Here is a 23,151-nt window from a genome sequence, read left to right on the forward strand (position 1 = left end):
ATTTGACTCCTGTAGCACACACACCAGACACACCACACACACAGAAACAGTAAAGGCAGCGTAGCCGTGGAGTGAATGTGATAAAACTGACTCCTTTCTGACGGTGCTGATAAGCATCAGCTGGGGTTGGGCAATATGAATGAAAATGTTCTGTCATGGTATATGTAATCTCTATAAACAGATATCTGCATATGCATAAAGAAGTGAGTCATGATTTTGGTATCTAAAGTGTTCTGGTTTCTGTCTGTAGTCCAAGAAGAATTGACCAATCACATCAGAGCAGGCTTTGGTTGCATGCAGGTAAAAAGTCTTGGTGGAGAGGAAAATAATTAGACTGCGTTTGCCCAAATCTCAGAACCCATCAGCTATGATAACATAGCTTTTTTATTAGCCTTTTTCTGCATTTATATGCAGATATCTCTTTATAGAGATGACCCAAAATGTTGTCTGGACCTGTCTCAAGTTGCTAATGGAACCGTAAACAATGAGCAGCACACAAAAAAGGAAGTCATGGCCCGGATATCAGCTGGCTACACCAGAACCCCTGATACACTGGCAGCTGCCCCCAGAGGCTATATCGTCATGAGTCGATAGCCAGTGGGTTGTGAGATTGCTGCACACCTCATTTTATGATCAAAATGTTGATATATAGCATGATTACAGCTGGCTATTGTTTATAAAATGATACCAGTACTAATACCAGTAACCTTAAAGTGATACTGACACCAATAGAGTACTTCATTTGGTACCTTTTTTTTACTACTACATTTTATACCCCCCATTTGAGTGGAAGCACTCAGTTGCATAAAATGTCAACAGACACCACAGATGTGTAGTATAACCTTAGTTTCAAACGTTTTGGCTGCATCTGGGCAGCATGAACTGCCAACTCCGTAAAATACACCACGTTAGACTTCAACACATCACAGACTGGATGGGTTGTAGCTACTGCCGTAGTGGGCCAATCACACGTTGCATCAAAATAAAGAATGCCTGGATGAATAACTGCAAAACCAGCATCAAATGTACCAGCAGTCAACTTACAAAATACCAAACATCATGTTTTTAGATCTGGGTACATAGTGTAAAGATTGTTGGTATCATTTGACTGGAGAAATTTTAGTACTACTTGGTACTGGGTTATTTTAGTCGATACCTTTTTCAGAGGCATGATATAGTACATTGTGGAAAATCAATTGATGCATTAGGCTATGGGTGTAATGACCAGACAGGAATGTGTGCATTTGTTAATCTGGTAAACACTATAAAGAAGATGTACTTGCTGATTTGCAAAACGATGGCATAATATGAAAAGCAATATTTAAAGGAGAACTACCTCTGAAAAAAATGGTACAGCAAAATCTGTTATAGTATATATAGTATATATCTTCTGATATATATCTTTATATTGCCCAACACTAGCATCAACACTAGGAAATAAAACACTGGTGTAGCATCATGAAGAAAAAGAAATAGAATCTCTATAAAAGCATCAGGCCACTGAGCCACTTGAAGTCAGATTAAGAGGCCTGAACAGCAGTAAATAAGTTCTTTGACAAAAAGGAATAAGATTGTCAGGCAGTGGTTTGGTTTTTTGGGAGAAACTGTAGAGCTGGATCTGACCAGGCCGATTAGAGTGAACAGACACTTTTAGATTCAGTTTCACATAGTGTCTCCTGTTGAATACCACAAGCTGTAACACAACAAAACCGTCCCGTGTATATACATGTGCGAGTGTGTCAGTATGCATGTCGACAAGCCGGGGAGGAGTGAGGAAAGCAAAGCACGAGAGGAGCAGCGAGACGAGGGATCAGGATTTTGGCTCAAATACAATCTGTGGAGGAGTCACTCAATGAGCTGACAGCCGTCAGTGAATCCTGGTGGGGAGAGGGCTGAGCCACTGTGGTCAAACACACACACACACACACACACACACACACACATTCACACACTCACACACATACAGTATACACACACCCAAACACAAACACAGAGAGACTCCATCAGCACTGGGAAGCTCAAACAGACAGATGGGCTAATTCGTGACTGACTGTGTGTTATGAAACATTATCTCTGTGTCAGTGAAATCAAAATAACATTTTGGGTGTAAACGCCGAGCTTGTAGCTGCCAACAGAACGCCACATGGCCATGATAGATGCATATGGAGCGTGATGCATGGCCTCGGAAAAATGTTTTGTTGCTAAACTGCTGCAAATGCTGTTTATTGAGTCATCTGGGGTGAACTGCATGCGGCCGTATATGTTTGCCAATCGCATCCCACCTGCCAGCGCCAAATTAAGCCATCGAATCAATTTCAAGAGTCTGGAGGAAAATTAAGGCCATTATAGGCATTGAATTTTATTTGCTCTCTATTCAAAATTAAAGGCTATTGACAGACGGCTTTGTTTTGTTCTCTTTCAACCACTCTACCGTTAGAGTGGGGATAGGTGGTTGCGGCTGCATTTTAATGGCCTGCCCCTTTAACGGCCAGCTACAGAGCTACTTTATAATCCCCCTCGCTGGGTATTTGTGTATGCGGGGAGTGTATTGTAGCTAACTGAACCTGGCTCACTGCTCTCTGCGGATGTTTTGTTGTCAAATAATGGGAGAGTGATGGGGTCCTACCCCGCTGCGAGCCACCGCAAAGATTAGACAGATCTTCACACTGGACGATTGGTGAAATTTATCACTGTCACTGGGTGCCAATCCAGGCTGGGTTTTTTTTTTTTTTTCTCCCGCCGCCCCCACCTACACTGTTTGTGGTGGTTTCTCATTTGGAACCTGCAAACCAGTTGTCATGTGTACTTTCCACTCCGATAGTGATAGCTTTAAGCAGCGCCTCAAAAATCACCCTCTGCTTCATGGTCTCTGCACAAATGCTCATCGCGTTCTCTGTCTGGCGTGCATGGGAAATTTTAGGTGATTTGTGTTGGTGTGGATGTGTGTGTGTGTGTGTGTGTGTGTGTGTGTGTGTGTGTCATGACATCATTGAGCAAGTGATAAATCTGGGGGGGTGGGGGGGTGGGGGGTAAAAAAATGGTTTGTGACAGGAAGGCTTTTTTCACAAGGATTCACAACAAAATGCAGACTTATCCGAAAAAAATCATTCAATTTAAATTTATACACGTTTCATTCTTTAAAAGATTTGCTTTGCCATCAGAAGAGGGCTTTTGTGTAACCATAATGCATCAAATGGATATAAGAACACAAAAGAACAACAGCCAATCTTCAATTTCCACGTTCAATCTTCATGTCTATTGAGAGTCCTTGTAAGCCAGCTGACGTAACAGTCAAAGAATACCGGGCCTGTACTCGAAAACACTTAATTTAAACACTGTGTGCAGCTGTGTGTTAATATGCATATGTGTGCAAACTGGTTGCAAGTGAAGCATCAAGCAGGAAGGAGGATTTTTTCCTTCCTTTAGTGAGTCGAGAGGCCACGTTTCTCAGCCAGCAGATTTTGATCCCTTTCGAAGCGCTGGCAGAATTAGCATGCAGAGAAGAGTGCTGAAAGGTGCTCTGGCCCTTAACTCAATCTCTCCCTCTCTCCCTCTGCCTCCCCTCTTCCTCAGGTAAAAGTAATGGATTGTAGCTGGCTCTGGCCTCCGTCCTGTCGCGTCACGCCTGCTAGCCAGCCAGCCAGCCAGCCAGGCAGGAGGGCAGAGCTGTAGGCTCTGTTATTTAGCGTCCATTCCTCCACAGTCACACTCGCTAACTCTGAGGCCAGCTGTCCAAGCACACCAGGCCTCGAGGATGGCAGCGCTGCCTTAACTGAGAGGTGACACCCCCCTCCACGTTCTTTAACAGATTGCCACCTCAGGCCAGCATATCTGAATACCAATGAATAAAAAAAACCTCCTGACTGCAGCAATGGGCAGGAACAGTGAGGTAAAACAAAAGAGACATACATTATAGCAAACAATGAACTAGTAAAACTTTCTTATGGCAAAAGGTTAGGGCATGACATTTTTTTCTTTGTTTGCACTTCTACTATATGAGAGCTCATATTTTTACTTATATACTGAAAAGGAATAGAGCTACAACAATGGATCATTTTCATTATTGATTATTAGGTCCATGTTATCTATTTTCTTAAGGGGACCTATTATGCATTTCCTTATTTTCTGTCATATATAATGTGTCAGACGTTTACATTAAACTTGGTCAAAGTTTCAAATTATGTATGTAAAGTATTCCCTGTAAGCTAAAACCTGAGGCTTCAGACTGTCCTAAATAGTCTGTTTCCAATGTTTTTTTTTCTGCTTCCGCAACAAGATGACATCAGCTCTTGATGGCTTTCTTCATGTGGTCATCTGCTCCAGGCACGCTACTTTAAGTGTTCAATTATGTAGCTTACACTGCTACATGTAGCTACATGCTAACATCAGGGAAACATGTAATCTTGGTTCCTGATGTTGTATATTTGCCCAAATTTGGGATCATATTCCTGCTGGAACATGTCCATTTATAAAAATTTTGGTTTCCAATCATATATCTACTGGGACATGTCCAGTGGTTTTTAGAAGCTTTTATTGGTTGATTTTTATTTTTTTACTGGTGAACAGGAAGTACTGCTGCTCTCCATTACAGACATTCCTCCGGCTGCAATGACAGTGCAGAGACAACGAGATACAGAAGACGTAAAAACACTGACCAGTCAGAGCAGCACAGACAGTATGAGGACTATAAGGTCATTTTTGACCATTAAAGCATGTAAACATGTTCTCGTAGAAACCAAAAATACAAGTATGAATCTGAAAATGAGCATAATGTGTATGCCTAATTAATTGTATAGTCTTTATAATATCAAAAACTGCCTGTCTGAAAATGCCTGTCACAAGATCTGTAAGCCCAAGATGACATTTTCAAATGCCTCTTTTGTCTGACAGTCCAAAACCAAAGATATTCTATCTAAAATTATAAAAGCACATCTTCACATTTGCTTTACAATCTAATATTGCAGGGATAAAACTTGCAGATTACTTTCATCAACTCTGCACCTTTTTAAGCCTCTTTTAGTTCAGTTTTGAGTTTTATGGCAAATTTAATTCATGGGTCACTCTTAGCGCACCAATCGACCCTGTTTCCAGCAGCAGTGACAGCTGTTTTCAGAAAATGAGCTCCTATAATCCCACTGTACTGCAAAACACACACCAAACTGGGGACAGACAAGCTAAGTGACATTAGCTGGTGAAGAGAGTGGAACACTTAACACCTAAAGAGATAGCTATCTTTATCTCTGGAGTTGGTGGAGTTCAAATCAGAGCTAAAAGTGGAGTGAATATAGGACTGCTGGATAATAACTATGAGGTGATATTATGTCAGGGCTGTGTGTCTGTCAGCTTGTTGTGGAGTTTTGCCACCAAATGGTCAAGAAAATCAATTAATACAGCTTTAAATATATAACCATGCACTTTAACATGAATGGCGACCTGTACAAACACCAACCCTCTCTCCTAGAAATTACGCTGTATATAACTACATTGCATTCATATTTAGAGACAGTGCTTCTTTGAGTGAATAAAACACCGTATTTATGTACCATGCCTGATACAAAGTGTGGGTCTGTGACACCTAAATCCTGGGTTCACATCCAGATTACTGTATGTGGTTAGGTTTAGGCAATAAAAGCACTTTGGTTAAGGTTAGGGAAAAACTGCAATTTTGATTAAGTGCTGATAAAATAGGTGATAATAACAAAGAAAAGAATGCTATAGTCACTACGACTGAATACCGTATCGCTAGATTGCCTAATTTGGTGGAAAACTAATTAAATACATTGTCAGTAAAAACTTTGCCAATACATTCAATACATTTTTGCAACTTGCCAGATATGTTAATTGGCAAAATTTCCTTATTGTTTTAAAACAAAATGTAATTCCTTTGCCATTATGTTTCCCTTATAAATATATTTGCTGTTCGGGTTAATTGTACATGAACATAATTTCTAGGAGACAGGGCTGAATCGGGATACATGCGAGAGCAAAGGTCGCATATGTGTAATCGGTCCTGACAGTCACCCAGCGCACACACTGCAGCGGTCCTGTGTTGATGGGTATGTAAATGTCGAAGGAAGTAGATGTGCAGTGGAATGTGCAAGTCGGAGTGAATGTTGACGTACAATCAGTACAGGAGTCCCTCACTGAACTGACAGCTGTCTGTGAATCCTGGTGGGGAGAAGCCTGAGCCACTGCGCCTAATGAATGTGCGCTGCCATCAGCTCCGAATCTCAACCAAAACAGATGAGTGCACACACGCACACAGACACACACACACACACACACACACACACACACACACACACACACCAGCATAAAGTATACTGCAACATAAGCAAAATTCTAAAATAACTCCTAATACAAAAAGAGTACTTTGGATAAACTTGATCACAATTACAAACACTGTGGTGAGTCATATTAGGTTGAATACCAATGAGCAGCATTGTCAGCTATAAAAGACGTCTGGCAACCAGCACTTATGTGACTTTTCAAAGTAACATAACAGTTCCAAAGAGGAAAAATCATCTGTGCCCACATTACAATCCATCAGTCAAATAAAAAAAGCAAAATGATTTAATATCTCAAGGAGAACAAGTCTGGAAAACGAGCACAACATCTGCCAAATAGGGAAAGCGGAAACAACCTGTAACTTACCAACAGGAATGTGACAAACTCAAAGTATACTGTATCGTACATTAGCTGATTATTATATCCTGTGTATAAATGGTTTTTTTTTCCAACATAATACAGCCGCACATTAAAGTAAGGAAAGCCATTTAATTATGTTTCACTGATGGAAAAACAAGCAACTTGTATTGCAGTTGTCTTATAGGATGTATCTATCATATTTTGCATGTCCCATAATATTTTCCTTAATGTCAAGAGAGAACTGTCAGAATGGATCTGTTGTGCACGGAGGCTTTGAACAGGTTTTGACAACCTCTGCATGAACAAGATGAATGTCCTTAAAACTCAGTCGAGCTCTGGCTGCATAACTCATTAACTGAAAAGGATGGCTGCTGTTTTGTTTTGCGTGACTTTCTATTCGTTAGGTCATAACACTTTGTGGTTTCAGTTGGAACAAACAGATCCCAAATCAGAAATGGATCAGGCTTTATGTACTGTAGCTGATACTGATACATTAGAAAACAGCAAGTTCTCCGATCCATTTGACCACCAAGGTCGTTTGTTCTTTCCCTTTAATACAACCCACAGAGGTGTTTCCTACAGGTGTGGTTACATTTAGGAGAAGACTCATTGTTTCGGTTAAAATGCGTACGTTTGGTATATAACTTAACTTGCATACTTATGTCAAGATGTCATGTTACGTACGTTACATAAGGGGACAAAGTGGCGTGACGACATGACGTTAAATAGATAATGTGATGTTAGGTACATGTGTAAGATATGCTAACTCAATGTAGACATTTGGCTTCACATAGGACACAAACAGCAGTCTCCTGGGTTTAAGTCCTGTGTTTGTATGACACATCCACCCGGACCTCCTCCCTACATGAACTCTGTTGCTCTTTATACTATGTCGCCGACTTCCTCCTTTGCTCCCATCCTAATTATTATGATCACTAGAGAAACAAATGAATATAGGTCATTGGTCATGTCTAGATGGTAACCATAGATTCTTAAAAACTCCCATGAGATTTCATGTTCCTAGTTTGGAGTGATAATTTTAACCCAAACCATTATCTTTCCCACACTCTAATCAAGTGCCTTTTATGCCTACATATAACCAGACAGCCTCAGTGCTGCCACACCATAGAATGTTGAGACAAGAGTATTTTCAGGCGAGTTTCGCAAATCTAGGGTCTAGGGTCATGTCTTTTTAGGGAGGACCGTCTCTTAGAAAAATGCCTGCAGATCAACTCACATACTGTAAGTCTACCTCTTATATGTAAAGACATGGAAATGTTTCAGCTTGTGTTCCTACACCATTGTGTTTCCCTCAGGTTTTCTTGATGTTCATGGTTTATTGTAGCATCTTTTGTGGTGATGACAATTATGTCTCCTTCATTTTAACTAAACTTCACCTTCAGGTTAGACAGTGAAAAACAAGATAATTTTGTCAGAGGGTAGTTATCAAAAAGATAATTACTAGCCACTATTTTTCAGCATTTGGGCACCATTTTGTCAGTTTAACTCATGTTGCACAAGATATATGTAAAATCACAAACTCTGTGACACAGGAAACATATTTTCCTGCAGACAGCACTGCAGATTCATCGTATTTTCCTAAATTCAACACTGGCGTAGTGAAGTGAAACAAGAAATGTCTCCGCTCACTTAAGGTGACAAACAAAAGCACAGTCCATTAGAAACAGCATGCAGAGACATACTGCTGCATTAACAAATGTAATCGTGTTGAGCAGCACATGTATTTTTCATTTCTCTTGCCATTGCTTCATAAGGCCACAGTCACGCAGCTGCAATCATATCACAAGACAAAATGAATTTGAAGAGCTCGCTGTGTGTATCTGCCTTCCACGCTGCCTTAACTTCTGTTCTGCCTCCTCACTGCCAGGAGAATTAAAGCACAGTGTGCAGTAATGGCAAAAGTGAAAACAGTCTCCATTAAATGTGATAATAAGCTGTGTGATAAAACCATGTTCGGAAAAATTGCAATACATGTGTCGTTCAACAAGACGTATTAGTTCAGGTAGCAATTTGTCTCTACAAGCTGGTTTTTAATGGATTTTCGGAGCCGAGGACTTCCGGAAGGGAAGGCAAACATGCATTAGAACAGACAGGATGAGCTTTGAACTGGGACATTAGTGGGTTTAGATGTTTCCTGGGCAATAATGGCAAGAGAAAAACAAAATGCATCATCTGATAAACAACAGGAAGTGAGTTCTACATTTAGAAAAAGTTTTCCCTCCCTGCCAGCATGCCCAGTTTTTGCAGTCTCAGTCCTCGGCTGTAATATGTGCTTGTCAGCCTGTTACAATAGTTCATAAAAACACAAAAATATTCCTTGTTCATAGAGACGCAGAGGGGGTGGATGTAACCGTTGGCAACAGAGGCAGACAAGAGGGGTTAAAAGGACAAGTTATAAGGCCTACATGCCGTGAGCCCCTCCATCTGGAACCAAACGCTGCAGCTTAAACTTTTCCGTCGACCAAAATCTGTCACACAGCCATTTCGCTGTCATTTTTTTCTTAAATTGCCCGATACGCAGGCAGCAATGACAGTCATCTCGGAATGTCATCTGAGCGAACAATTAACAGAGCAGCAAAAATGTGAGGTCAGATATAATTAACATATGTGCTGCTCAGCTATAATTGCTCAAGTCTAAAGCAAGTAATTAAATCATTCAAAGTGAGCCACGCAGACAATGAATGAGTTTTTCACATCTGTGAGAGGGGGGCACGGAAGAGCTGGTACGCCTTGCTCCTCTCTGTCACACCACCCCTGGGACCGCCACCGCATATTCACTGTGCACACATACACAAAATGCAGAAGCTATAGACGCTCGGCTTGCAATTGTCTGGCAGAAATAGCTAACACTGAGGGGATGCTACCTGCACTCGAAGGAGAAATGGTGCTCACTCCCATGAGCCAGAAAAGATCCTTCATCTCTTCCTTTATTCTCAGGAATCACAGAAGTTCACTCACATGCTTAAGGTGCTCCTAATTGACGGCGTAGAGATCCGCTCATTATGATACATGCATCAGGCCGGCCTGTCAGACAGAAGGAGGTGGAAGGGAGCGGCATTAAGCGAGTGGCAGGAGCATTATCAGTCTATATTTCACAGGTGTCAGCGGGGACTTGTCCCCGTTTCGTCCTCTGGGTGTCATTTATTAAATGAAGGAATGAAAGGGATGTTTAAGGTAGAAATACAGGCCTGCTTGGACAAGGGATTATACATTGTTACGGGAAGAAAAATTGCATTTGAACCTCGGATACAAAATCCAGTCCCCAGGGTATTTCATTAATTTATTTTCCTAACAGCTATTCATGGTCACATATACACAGCATTAGGTGTAAGTTCCTGATTAAACCTGGACGGGTTTCTGTGCAAATTACTGGGCTCAGGAATCATCCACACCAGCATTTAAAACAGTGAAGGACATTAATTGCTACAGATCCATTAATGTGTTTACTTTGCTTTCAGACAACTTTAAAATATGACATGAATCTGTGCCGTTAACCAGTTGCAAACCATCTGACACATCTGACCTTTTTCGTGGAAGTGGAGGAATCTACCATATTAGCTCATTTCGTAACAAGTCTTCTAAATTAAATGACAAAATATGTTATTTGTACCTGCTCCCCAGAACACACAACGTTCTTTTCCTTTTTCTTTAACAATTATATATATTGTTTTTTAGCATCAGAAGAACATACGCTCATATATACATCGACATTTGTAAATATCCAAAAAGGTTTACAAAAGCACAAACATCCAGACGATAATTACCAGATGCTGGACGGAGGAACGTGTAGAATATGGAAAGATAGAGTCCAACACTACTTAATGATCCCATGTTGTTGTTTTAATTACCTCCAAGGTATGGTAATTAAAAATCATTCATGGAGCATTCTCTAGTTTTTGTAAGCACCCCCCGGTTGAGATTTATTTTATGCAAAAACGGCTTATAGGGGTCGGGGTAAGACTGTAGTTTGGATTAAAATAACTTGGCAAAATTTGGTTTTATTGTTTAAGAGAAACTTAAGTTGTCTGTTGGTGGGAAATGGTGTCAAGGGCCAACAAATGTTTCCATCGATTTTGGTGTGGATGCATGGGACACTTCTCTCAATATTTAGAACATGTGCATTCGTCCCCCAAATAAAATCATTAAAGCAGCAGTGGAACTTTGTTTTGACAATAATCGATGCTGAAAAGGCAAAAAAAATTATACATAAAAATTTACCAGAATGCAGAAAATTTTCTGAAACCAAACCGACATCGTGTACCCATCCAACCAACCCAGCCTCAACTGACTTTGTAGCTCCATAGCAACGTCATGCTACTTCCTCATCTGACAGGAATCATATTTCTTCAACCGCTAGAGGGCTTTTTCCGTCAAACATAAACATATCTTTATTAGCCATTTACTGAAATTATGCTGCCATCTTTCGTTGAAGGACCAACTTCTTTACTATGTCTTTTAAATACAGATAAATCCAGGTGTAACCAACATTAGCCAGAACATGCTGTATTACTCTCATACATCACCGAGCTTCCACTACTACCTATTTAATTAGGACGCAGAAATGAATTGTCTGTGACCAAGCACTATAAAATACACATTCTCATTCATAAATTCAGGGAACATGGAGTCTCCAGTCCACCTAACTTGTATATCTTTGGACCATGAGGGGAGACTGGAGCACCCAGGGGAAACCTACACAGGCATGAAGAGAGTGTACAGCCTCCACACAGGGAGGGAGGGCCACTGAGTCCTTCCTGAGGATTTGTTTCTGTCAAATGAAGAAAGGCGCTGGCAACTTTTGACATTATGTTCTCAGCGGACCACGGACGAGGTCAGAAGCAGTATATCATCTTTTTTCCCGTTCTCTTTCAATGGTAAAACTCTGCTACAGAGTGCCTTGTTACAGTATGTCTTCTTTTCATAATAAACGAATATGCTTTCAACCTTTCTGACCCAGGGACTGAGGCCTTCCCGAGCAAATTCAAAACACTTTGCGTGTGCTCTGTTCTTGACATTTAAAACCATATGAAAATGAAAATGGATCCCAATTAGAGCTGCAGGAAGCATAAGGCCCTCTTGGTTCTCTTAGTAACTAGCCGGTTTAAACACTTCCCCCCTACCAAATGCCTTAAAAATTGACCTTCTCATCCGCAAGCGGCGATAAAAGCAGCCTTGAGTGGCCTCGGATCAAGCTATTTTGATAGTCGTCTGTGAGGATGAAAATGTGAAAGGAAAAATAAGGCAAAGCCTACGGGAGCATAATCACACAGCATACAACTGCAGAAGTAGAGCCTTGCACTTAAATGTTCTACATACTCTCAGTAAAGAAACATGACATTAACCACCAGGTATTAATGTAAATCACAGGAGCGGAAGACGCTAATAGCCACTTTAGGACAGGTGATCATTATTGAGGCGACCGTCAGAGGACTGACAGTGTGGACTGAATAAAGTCTAAAAATATGTGAAATAATGTGAGTACATCCTACAGAGCCACTGACATAAACACACAGCAGTGCTGTAACAGCCTAATGTGAAGGGAGGCTGGAATCAAAAAAAAAAGAAAAAAAAAAGAAAAGTATGCTATATTTAAACTTGTGGGTGCCGAGGCCGGGATGTCGGTTGGATCACCTGTTGAAGAGCATTCATTTCAACAGGGGGACAAAGGTCAGCATCCTTGCTGGAGCTTTGATTGGCAGGCGGGGGAGCTTGATGCCCAGAGCAGCGGCCCAGCGGAGCAGCCAACAGTGGCGTGTGGCTTGGCTGGGCCACATTTCTGACTCAATGCTGACTAACTGAGTGTGTCTGCTGACAGTGTGTCTGACTGATAGGATCACCCCGGGAGGCTCTTCCAGGGCCTTTACAAAGTGTCTCTGATAGGCTAGGCCCGTAGCACTGCTGCGAGGGCCCGCCGACAAATTAAATTTAAGCCCTGCTAATGCATAGCGTAATCATAGAGTGAGGTGGTGATAAATTTTTCAGCGGGGTTACCATGGGCGCAGCAGAGGAAGAGCTTGGTGTAGAATCCGAGATGGCAAAGAGAGGTGAAGCGGCAGCAGCAGAGAGAGAAATAGCCGAGTGTGACCTCAGTTCTGTGCTGAAAAAAATCCTGCACTAAGAAGCCAAGGACTCGTATGAAAGAACAACAATAACACGGCATTATGAGATGTAACATTTTGCGACGACCTGTGTTTCCAGGGGGAAATTTGAAAGAAAAGCAATTTCACATTAAACTATCTGACACAATGCAGGTCTGTGGAGTAGAGGAGGGGGGGCGGGAGAAGAGGAGGGGAGGCAGATAGCGAGGAGTGTGTGTGCGCGTGTGAATGGTTGGAGGGGTGGCAACGGCAGCGGTGGAGGTGGGGGTGTTCAGGAGCTTCCTAACAGCCATTGGCCAACTGGAGTGAGACACACACATTCCCCTCCGCAGAGTTAAAAGGGATGGAGTGGATGAAATTTCAAAGCCTCCCCTGCAGACACACACTCTGCTTTGCACACATCAGCACTGAGATGTTCAAATATTCGACTCCGTCGTTCCAGCCTGGTTTCATCTCCTGTACGCTAGTATCAGACATGGTTCTGCTGTGATTAATGAGAAAACCAAACCCAAAGAAAATGGCTCGACATGCATGTGTGTGTGCACAAGTCCGCTCTTTCTACACGTCCAAAATGTCCCTTTTTTCCTTCAATGATGCTAAAAACGGTCCCTAATTAAAAGCGATGTGTCTGAGTCGTATACTTCCCATGATTACTTGCTGCAGGCAGTACAAGAAAGTGAAAGTCACTGCCAGATAAGAAGGGAAGTGGAGGACATTCACCTATTAAACTCCATTCACTTATTATAACCAACAATGCCGCTCTGATTAACTGGCACATTCACATCGTTATAGGATGCGTTTCAGAAGCGTAATACAAAGAGTAACTCTGCTGCCCTCGTACAGACAATAAGGAGCCCTCAGAGGTGCAGCATGTTCAGCTCTCCCTCCTCCGCTTTTTATTTCCCTGACTTGACAGCCTTGATTTGACCACTCGCCTCCTTTTCTTTACGAGCATCTCTCACACTGAACATCTGTACGGCCGGCGTCGCAGCAGTCCCTGCTATAAAACAAATGCGGCAGAATTACATCCCAGCATACTAAATCAAGTGATAATTCCGAGGTATCCGTTTTCTTAGTGTTGTGGTTTTTTTGCTTTGTTTTTTTTATGTTGGCAACATCTTTGTTGCTAAGCAGTCGTTGCTGTGGTGATTTTGCACTGCACTTCCCAGAGATCACAAGTCAGTCAAAGAGTGTGGCCGGCACTGTAACGTCTTCCTCTGTGAATTTGATGAAAGGGAACTTTGACTTCTCTGTTTTTATGTAACTTAAATGCCTCACACTTGGTTATGCTTTGGTTTATCCGCATGCTCTGGAAGCATGAAACACATCACTTCATGTGCATCAAAGGACTGAATAGCATTTGTAGAGCTGTGTAATTCTCAGCTATATAAACAGACATATAAAAAACTGTGGAAAAAATCCCCAGATTATGGCTTTTATGGTATAACACAATGTCATACTTTGTGAGATATGAGATATGAGGAAATCGCTTGACTTGCTAACACATCCGGAAGCCTCCTTTTCATTTCTCTCTGACCGGAGATCTCTAACAATAGATGGGAGTCAGGTTCACCTATCGACTGGTCTACCACCACCCGCCCCCAGTCCTCTACTGGTATATGTACTCAGACGCACCTCCAGAATCACTGTCACCCTCACTGAGTAATTACAGCGATTAATGCATGGTCGGAGCTCGCCTCTGGCTCTGGACACTCTATCAGGACGTGTGCGGTAATGGATGAAAGTACATTCTTAATAGAGAATCCATAGTGTCTAAACCTAGGAAGAAAAAAAAACAAACAAGACTGACTTTACCCACAATCCTCTTGGGTGAGATCATTTACCAGCATGGAAACGAGAGAGAAAGCGGTCAGATTCTTTTGCCCTTGTCGCTGCGCTCGCTCTGACCTCTAAAAATGGACAACAAAGATCATATCACGACACCAATACTAGCGCCAACAGCCTTTGCACAAATTGATTTAGCCACCCAGAACTCACTCCCATCTCAATGAGGTGGCAGGATGCTCACAGCATATATCACTGTCACACAAGCACCCTCTAGTGAAATGTGATTTTTATCTTTATGAGCTTTTCCCCCCCTTTTCGGTACAGCATGTAGCGGGTTGTGATAAGTGATGAGAAATAAAGGGGTTGGCGCATTACGCTAATACAGGTGCTCTCCACACATATGGGTGCTATCACACAGGGAGAATGACATTGTTGTGGTCCTGCGCGTTTGAAAGCGGCTGGCGAGGCAGCAGGGGGCCTGTGGTATATGGCTCATAGATCACTAATGTGTGGGTGAGAGTTGTCACCAGCCAGCGCCTGGCTGTGAAGCACAACATAGTTTATGGCACACAACCACTAGACGTAAGCATGAATCGTGGCCCAGGCAACAATGAGGAAAAGTGCACTAAAAATAGATAAGCTTTTTTGCGCTCGCCCCAGAAACAATGGCTTCTTTGGATTTTTCATGTGTTGAAACTGTGGTGGAAAGGATAAAGGAAGCGGCGTATAATGTCTGACTGGGCCTGTAGTAAAAGATCTGGATAAATACAGCTGAGAGGCCCACGCTAACCTGAAACGCACCCTCAGCGAAGGCTGAAAGACACGATAAATGTTGCACTTTTAAGTGTGTTAAATGCACTTAGATAGTCTGGGCTTTCTCCCTTTCCAACTGACAACCTCTGTTACACAGTTAATTACAGCCAAGTGCAACACAGCGCTGTGTCAATTATCATGTGCTTTCGCTCTCTCCCAATGGATATTTTTACTGCCTTGGTTTCACTGCTAAAGTTTCTACCTTCTTTTATTGCTATTCTGCCCAGGTCTCGGGGCTGAATTACATTCGGCAGACAGAGCTGTAAAAACAGAAGGGATTTAAGGATTCAGATTGGTGGAGGGTAACCTAATCTTCCGTAATTGGGGGAATGGTTCTCATTTATATCAGCCTACTTTAGAAAGCAAGCTCATCGGCAGGCTGCTATCATCCCAGGCATTTTGCTCTGACGATTCATTTTCATAAAGGCCGGGAAAAGCGAGGTCGGCCGCCACGGCTACGAACACACATATTAAACCTAATCATCATTAATCAAAGCACTACTCTTACTTCGCAGGTCGTGGAAATCAACATACACAACATAAATGCTGCACAAAGATCTCTCATGTGCCGGGTTTTGCCTGAGCCGCCGTGCTGCTGGAGTGCTGTGAAATAACACATTCTGGGCTGCGTCGTCTCAAAATGGAACTAAAATGGTAATCCTCTGCCAGGCGAAGCGTTCTCGCCTCGCCAGATGCTTAGTTCTGAAATTTGCCTAATTGCCACGCTCAGATCAATCCCTTTTACTCTGCCAAATGAATCTGCCAAAGTGTGTTGCGAGCGTTTTTGTTGGCCCAATATGCTTTTTCTCTTACAAAGATTGGTGTTTTCGTGACTCCCGGCGAAGGCCTGAGAGAGGTTTTGGTCTTGGTGACATATTCGCACAGCCGGATGCGTGTCCATCCCTGCTGACCTGCGTGCCCATTAGCTATGCTGTTGCAGTGAGGGCACAGAGGCCTATCCATCTCAGCCCACACACACACACACACACACACACACACACACAGAGTACACCCACTCCTCATATGGCTCAGACACATGCCGTGGGCGGACTAAATGTGGCCCTTTGATCAAAGGGCAGCGTGTGGGAATGGACACTGACTTATTGACCTCCATACACATACACACACATTCACACACTATATATATATATATATATATATATATATATATATATATATATATATATATATATATATATATATATATATATATATATATATATATTCATACACACAACCTAAAGTCTTTCTTAATAATTGACACACACACACATATGTGATGCAAATGTTGAACAGAAAAAGGGTGCTACTGTTGTCATTAAAACTAAGTGCATATTATGAATGGCACACACACATATGCTCAGCTCACTCAACAAGAATTCATCTCCCATCTGCACAGACGACACATCTTACACCGTCATGGGAAATGACTACATGAGATGAAAGTCCAAAATAATAAAATAAAAGTAAAAAAGGAGAGAAGACATTGGAGAGGTGCCTCTGTGAGTGTAAATATAGAAAGTGACGGATGAATCAGAAGTTTAGTCAACAGAGAAAACCTTGGTTCCAGCTGCCCGGCTGTCTGATGAGCCACTCTATGCTTGTCAACAACATCCCCTATCATTCTCGCACAACTATCTACTCACAAAACCAAGACCCGCCCCCTTCATCCCTTCGGCAATTCCACCATCCTCCAAGAGAAACACCTCCGAAAGCAGAACGGGCAGCTCGCGGCAGCAGCAGCGGCAGCAGCAATCTCCTTCCCCCCTTGTCTCTTTTTCCCCTCCCCTGTTCCCTTTTCCTCTCCTCTCTCTATTTCTGTACATCCTCTCTCATTCCTTTTTGTCTCCACTTCTTTTTCTCCCTTCCCGCGCTGCCGCTGCATTTGGCGCGGCGGATGAAAACATAAAAGAGGCAAAGAATTGGAGGAAGAAAAAAAGAGAAAAAAAAACCAGAAAGAGACAAACCGACGTTGGGAAAGGCTGGAGAAGCCAAATTAGCATGAGAATACTCACAGTGTTGTTGTTGAAGGAGCGCGGGAATGGGAGCGCGGCACCGGTCCCTCCGTCAGATACAACCTGCACACACAAGATTGAAGAGGAAAAAAAAAAGAAAACTAGGCTGTGAGAGCGGCAAAGAGGGGAGAGGAGGAGGAGGAGAGAAGAGCAGGACAAGGAGGAGGAGGAGAAGAAGAAGAAGAAGGAGGAGGGAGCAGAGCATCTAATGCACGCACCAACAGGAGCCCAAATAAAGAAATAAAGGATTCCTCGAGGAATGTGAGTGAGTGACTGAGTGAGTGAGTGAGTGTGTGTGTGTGTGTGTGTGTGTGTGTGTGTGTGTGTGTGTTTGGGCAGCGATGGTGTGTTTGTGTGTGTTGTTATGAGCCGGGGGGAGGTGAGGAGGTAGGTTGTCTTTGGGAAATATAAAACACACACACACACACACACACACACACACGCGGGGTTGCACTTGGGTGCGCAATCACATCTGACAGGTCTGATCTGCGGTCCACCTACCTCCTTATCGCTACCTCACTCTTCCACAGCTCTCTCTCTCCCTCACACACACACACACACACACACACACACACACACACACACTCACACACACTCTCTCTGTCTCTCTTTCTCTCTCATACTCTCTCTCTTTCTCTCTCTGCTGCTCACACTGATGCCAGAGATTCAGCCGCTACAGGGGAGCTATCGCCCTCATTGCTGTATGTTACTGAAAGAGAGGGAGGGCACCGTCGGATCTCCCACACGCCCACGCGCCCCCCCCCCCCCCCCCCCCCCCACTTCCACCTCGAATGTACAGAGAAAGAGAATGCTTCAATTGAATGAAAGCAATCCCAGTGGCATTGAGGCAATTATAGAGGCTGCTGGCACTGTTTTCTGCTTTTTTTCGTCCTCCCCTCCTCTTTCTCGTTCCCTCTGTCCTCTCTTGGGCTGATGGAGGGTCTGTTTTCGCTCTCTTTCAGTTTCTCCGTACTTCAGACATATGCCGCTATTAATGTAGCTTCTGTCACTTCAGCTGTTTCGGTCAGATCACTTCTGCCTCTGCTTCCCACCTTCTCGGCCCACATAGAGCCTGCCTCCTTTCCTACCTGCCCGTTACACCTTTCTCAGCCTCCCTCCTCCCCAAAAAAAAGCTCCACAAAACCCTCAACTCCACCTTGCAGAGCCTGACAGCACCATCAGCTCCAGGAGCTCCTGAGAGGTAAAATATATTAATCCTCCTGGCCTTATCAGGTCTTGCAAGGCTAGGGCAGCACGGCACGGCACAGCGCCCAAACAACACAAATGATTCAGGAGAAACTTTAATAACTGTCTTTCAGGTTTGGGTTTTTGATGCATGCTGCTCCTGTCTTTTCTTCCTTCCCCTTTTGAAAATCTAGCAGTACATATATCACCAAAAAGGAGCTGTAAGTCAAACACCTCAGCCTCTAATCAGGTAGCCCTCCCTCCTTCCCCTCCACCCCCACACATTGCATCCCTCCAGCCACTACTGCACTTTATCTCCCCTCAATTAACATCTTCTGAGCGAGCCTCTATTATCTTAACCACACAGAGCAGAGAGGTCCTCCGAGGAGACGCCGTGGAGGACGGCTGAGCTGTGGACAGAGGGCTCCCAGCCCTGCTGCCGCCGTTTCAATTCGCAGGCCTAATTAAAGCCCAAGTCAGACATGACAAACTGCGAGCGGAGGTGCTACAGAAACAAACACCGACAGAAGTGTTGCCTCCTGCGCGGGTGCGTGTAGCCCGGAGGATTCTCTTTGTGAGGATTATCTGCCAGAAAACAGGCACGTTCATGTCAACGTCATGACAACATCATCTAAATTTCTTTTGACTGTTTGCTCGGTTTGATCGTGTTTATTTTCAACCTTCTGTATAGGCATCACCACACTGTCATAGCATCCACTATAAATCATTCTCCATAGGAAGGGGAGGCAGGGAGAGACAATGCCACCTTGCTAAAGCTCAAGGATTCCTATAAAATATATATAAGTGATACAGTTGATTGACGTCATCTTATAGATGGCTAATTTCCGTTTTGTATAATGCCCCCTATGCCCTGTTTCATCTGTTTGGTTGGCCTCACCAACTTCAATTTCACCCTATGAAGCCATCAAACCACCCATTAAGCCATCAAGCTGCCCTTTTTGTCCTTGCTCCCATCTGACAACAACAGCGAGTGCCGATGTCGCGTCCCCCCTGCACTCTCACCGCCGAGGTAGCCTGGCGATTTGGCCGGCCCCGCCGCCGACTTTGGCTCGAGCCAGACTATTAAGGGTATTCTATTACTGTTGGGTTAACCTGTCACGCTTGGCTGTGGCTCTCTTTATTGTCTGGCCGCTCTGAAAGGGCAGGGGATAAAACTCCATCAGCGGGACAAACGACCACACATGCCGCCATTCATCAGACGCCCGGGGTTTCCCCCCATGGACGCTGGCCACCGCAAGCTACCTTAGACTGCAAGGGTAGCCTTCACTGCCCCTTAAAATGTGAGCTCCCTGGGGCCAATCTACACAGCCGTGGATGGACAGAGTGGCGTCTTTGGCCACATAAGGTTTCTCCCCTTAATCATGACTCGGGGAATAGCAGTTCTATCAGGGCTGAAGGAGCTAATGTATTGACTAAGATCAGGTAGTGCAGCAGGCGGTGTGGGGAAGTGATTAAGAAAGCAGACTAGTGATCAGCGGATGACAGGGGTCAATCCCCTGTTGGGCAATTGGGTAGTGGCCTTGGGCTAGGTACTTAGCCCCAACACACCAGCTAGACACTCAACGGTGAGAGTGGATAAAATGTCAAATTCAACTTCACCCTTTGCAAAGGTTCAAAGCAAGGAGATGACAGCAAACGCTTTGGTTATTAAAAAATTCATATCGTAATGAAACAGCCGTGTTCCATCTTCACACATCCCCCTCCAGCAAACACGCCGCTCCTTTTTTCATGGGATCCATCAAGGGAGGGCCACAATTAAGTGACTAATTTGATTAGGAGATAATGTGAGTCCCACTTAATGGAAAGGACAGACTTCACAACACAGGCAGATTAGTTTGGTGGATGCCTGCTTATTAATTAAGACAGCCCTCCGTGTCCATATTAAGTCAAATGCACAGATGCAGTTTTAATGGGTCAGAGTATGCACAAGTAAGACAAATGGAAATCAGTATGTGCCAAAAACAGAAGCTGGTGATGATGAAAACTGAAAATGACCATGAAATGTTTTAATTAAACTTGAAATAACTTCTTGAAAAAAACACTGGGGTATTCACTTGCATTATTTACCCATTTATAATGTAACAGATAGCTAGGCTTGTTGTTAAAACATGCCAAAGTATTTCTCATCTAGAATTTCACTGTGCTGCGTCTGTGTTTCCACTGTGTGTCATTGCACACCATAGCAACAGCAAGTCATTATACTTGTTCAAATTACCTCTCTTGCTGTCATTCAGTTTTTCTCTCCAATACTACATAAGCCCTTCAGAAGAACTCCTGCTTTTCATTTATGATTTGATCTGCATGCTGAACCACTGCTACAACTTGTGCTCCGTCCCTTAGAAGATTTGATATAAACAGAAAATGAATAATTTATTGATAAACTAGTTTAATATTTGAGCAAAAAGCAAATAAATGGGGCCAATTTCTCTTCTGTAAACTCTAATTAGGGCTGAATTCTTGCCTTGACTGAGTAGCTTTAACATAAAGGATGACACGTGTAGACGACAAGGTTTCTGTGTGAACAACTTTGTACCAAAGTCATTTTCCCTCTGCCTTCTCATGTGATATATCTTTTTTGAAGTCCAACAGATTTTGTTTGTAGTTTATGTCCTGCATGCCCAAACGGTTGCACACTGCACACTGACAATCAGCCAGACGAATCTCCAATGCGACAGTTTCTGAGTCCCCGTAGGAAAAGGTAAAAACCACAACCGAAAGCATGAGAGATTACTGTATTTGCGGCAGTCCTTGAGTTTGTGCTCAGCGTCGGGCTGGCGTGTTCAGCTGCTATGGTGCTCTGTCATTCCGGGCACACCGCACACTCCCAAGCGCTCTATTTACGGTGGCCGGATCCCTGCTGCGTGGAGCGGGAAGGGTATAATCTCCCAGCGGTATTCTGGGTGGTGAATCTGCCGGTGTTGTCTGTGCATACCAATGGCAACCTCACCTCTGTCTAAGGAGTTATGATGTATAAAGAAAGGGAAATAACTGCAAGCCAGTCCGTGATGCGTCAAGATGTTGTAGGGGAAATGGGGGTGTCTGAAAACCACCAGTGGAGAAATATATTCACATCACTCCCATCAACACTGCTAGTGCCAGTGTTACCACTTTGGAGGCTGCTACTCCTACCACCTGCCTCTGTGCAGTCACACAGCGCTGGATTCAATCAAGCGGCCATGTAAAACAGGCACATCTACGTAGTGTTTATGCATGCCGCCACCTGCAGACACGTGGCTCATTCCGAGGGCTATGATCGTCTCGGTACACAACAACGTGATGGAATTTCATTTGGCAAGTGGAACATTTCTGCAAACCGAGGGGTTAAGGAAGATGTAGGTTAAACTGCTGTGAGACACATTGTCTTTGGATTACATGGAAAAGGAACAACTCCCCAAGAGAAAATACACGGCTCTGAAAATCTGTTTAGAAAGAGTGCATGCCACACACGCATATCGCCATATACATGCATCGTATGATAAAGCCCTAGAGTGTGAAAGCGTAATGAAGCCACACGAGGGGCTAGTGTCTGCAGAGCGAGGTGTCAGGTGACTTCCCTCCTGGCTATATGTGCGTCTCATTGGTATGTGCGACGCGATGAGGCCTTGGCTCTCTTCTGATTATGATGTCTGCTGAGAGCTGGGCCAGCCCAGGGTGAGAGCCAAACCGACAAGGCTGAGATGGAGGGAAGATTCAGAGAGCCTCTGTTCTCTCACCGGGGGATCCCCCACATCATTTAGCGCCTCATGCAGATCGCTGCTAGTGGCAACACAGCCCTCTGGGCCCGGGGAATTAATGTACCAAGCAATGGCAGAAGTGATTTATTAAAATAACACACCCTGATGAGAGAGAGGAGCCAGGGTTGCTCTTTCTCAGCTCGTCCCCATATGCCGCTGAGGCAGGAAATGGAATCATATAGGTGCTACGGCGAAAACCCACAGAGGAGAGACTGAGAGAAAGTGGACAGCCACTACACAAATTGTGCAACAGTCCTCGCTGTCATTGCTTATTTATTTACCCTCTTTCCATTTGAGTCAGGCCTTGTATTAAATTGATCCCTCCTGCCGCGTTTTGCCTTGTTGAACAAGCGCAAAGCCCCGTTAAGTGTCTGTGAAAGGCTGGTGATTGTGTTTGCGGCGCCCCGGGTGCGCCGCGGCCGTCCGCTCCCCTCTATCTCCCCCGGACAGACGGGATTAGAAGCTGGGAGAGGCGCTGAATGACCCTCTGGAGGGGACAAGAGACAGGCAGGCAGTGAGCAGCTTGAATCACGGCTCACACACAAATACACACCAACAAATGCAAACCTATGCATGCTCATGCACACACATTCTCGCCCAAAAGTGTTTAAGGTTGGAGCTTAGCTTGCCCCCAGACAGATGCACGGCCATTCAGAGACACGTGCAGCGGTAGACATGAGCTCAAACATTAGGTACTGTACAAGCAAAGACCTACTGTTTGCTGATAATATGAGAACATCTGCTGTGTTGCTAAACATCTGCTGTTTAATAGTTCAGATCTAAGCTCTGATATTTTATTAGTTTTTACTGTTTTTTCATTAAGCCAGT

General features: G+C 43.8%; 1 protein-coding gene across 10 annotated transcripts in view; it reads right to left on the reverse strand.

Moving 5' to 3' along the window:
- Window positions 1-23,151, reverse strand: part of LOC117268171 (RNA binding protein fox-1 homolog 3-like) — a 462,203-nt gene that overhangs the window by 267,325 nt on the left and 171,727 nt on the right. For 6 of the 10 annotated variants that reach the window (XM_033644388.2, XM_078161644.1, XM_033644391.2 and 3 more), the window contains exon 4: window positions 17,384-17,446. The gene's annotated coding sequence lies outside the window, so the exon portion shown is untranslated. Of the gene's footprint in view, window positions 1-9,627; window positions 9,694-17,383; window positions 17,596-23,151 lie in introns of those variants that run through there. The other 4 variants (XM_078161643.1, XM_078161640.1, XM_078161645.1 and 1 more) reach the window with 2 other exon arrangements.

Source organism: Epinephelus lanceolatus, chromosome 18, assembly GCF_041903045.1.
Source record: "Epinephelus lanceolatus isolate andai-2023 chromosome 18, ASM4190304v1, whole genome shotgun sequence".
Classification (NCBI taxonomy): Eukaryota; Metazoa; Chordata; class Actinopteri; order Perciformes; family Serranidae; genus Epinephelus; species Epinephelus lanceolatus.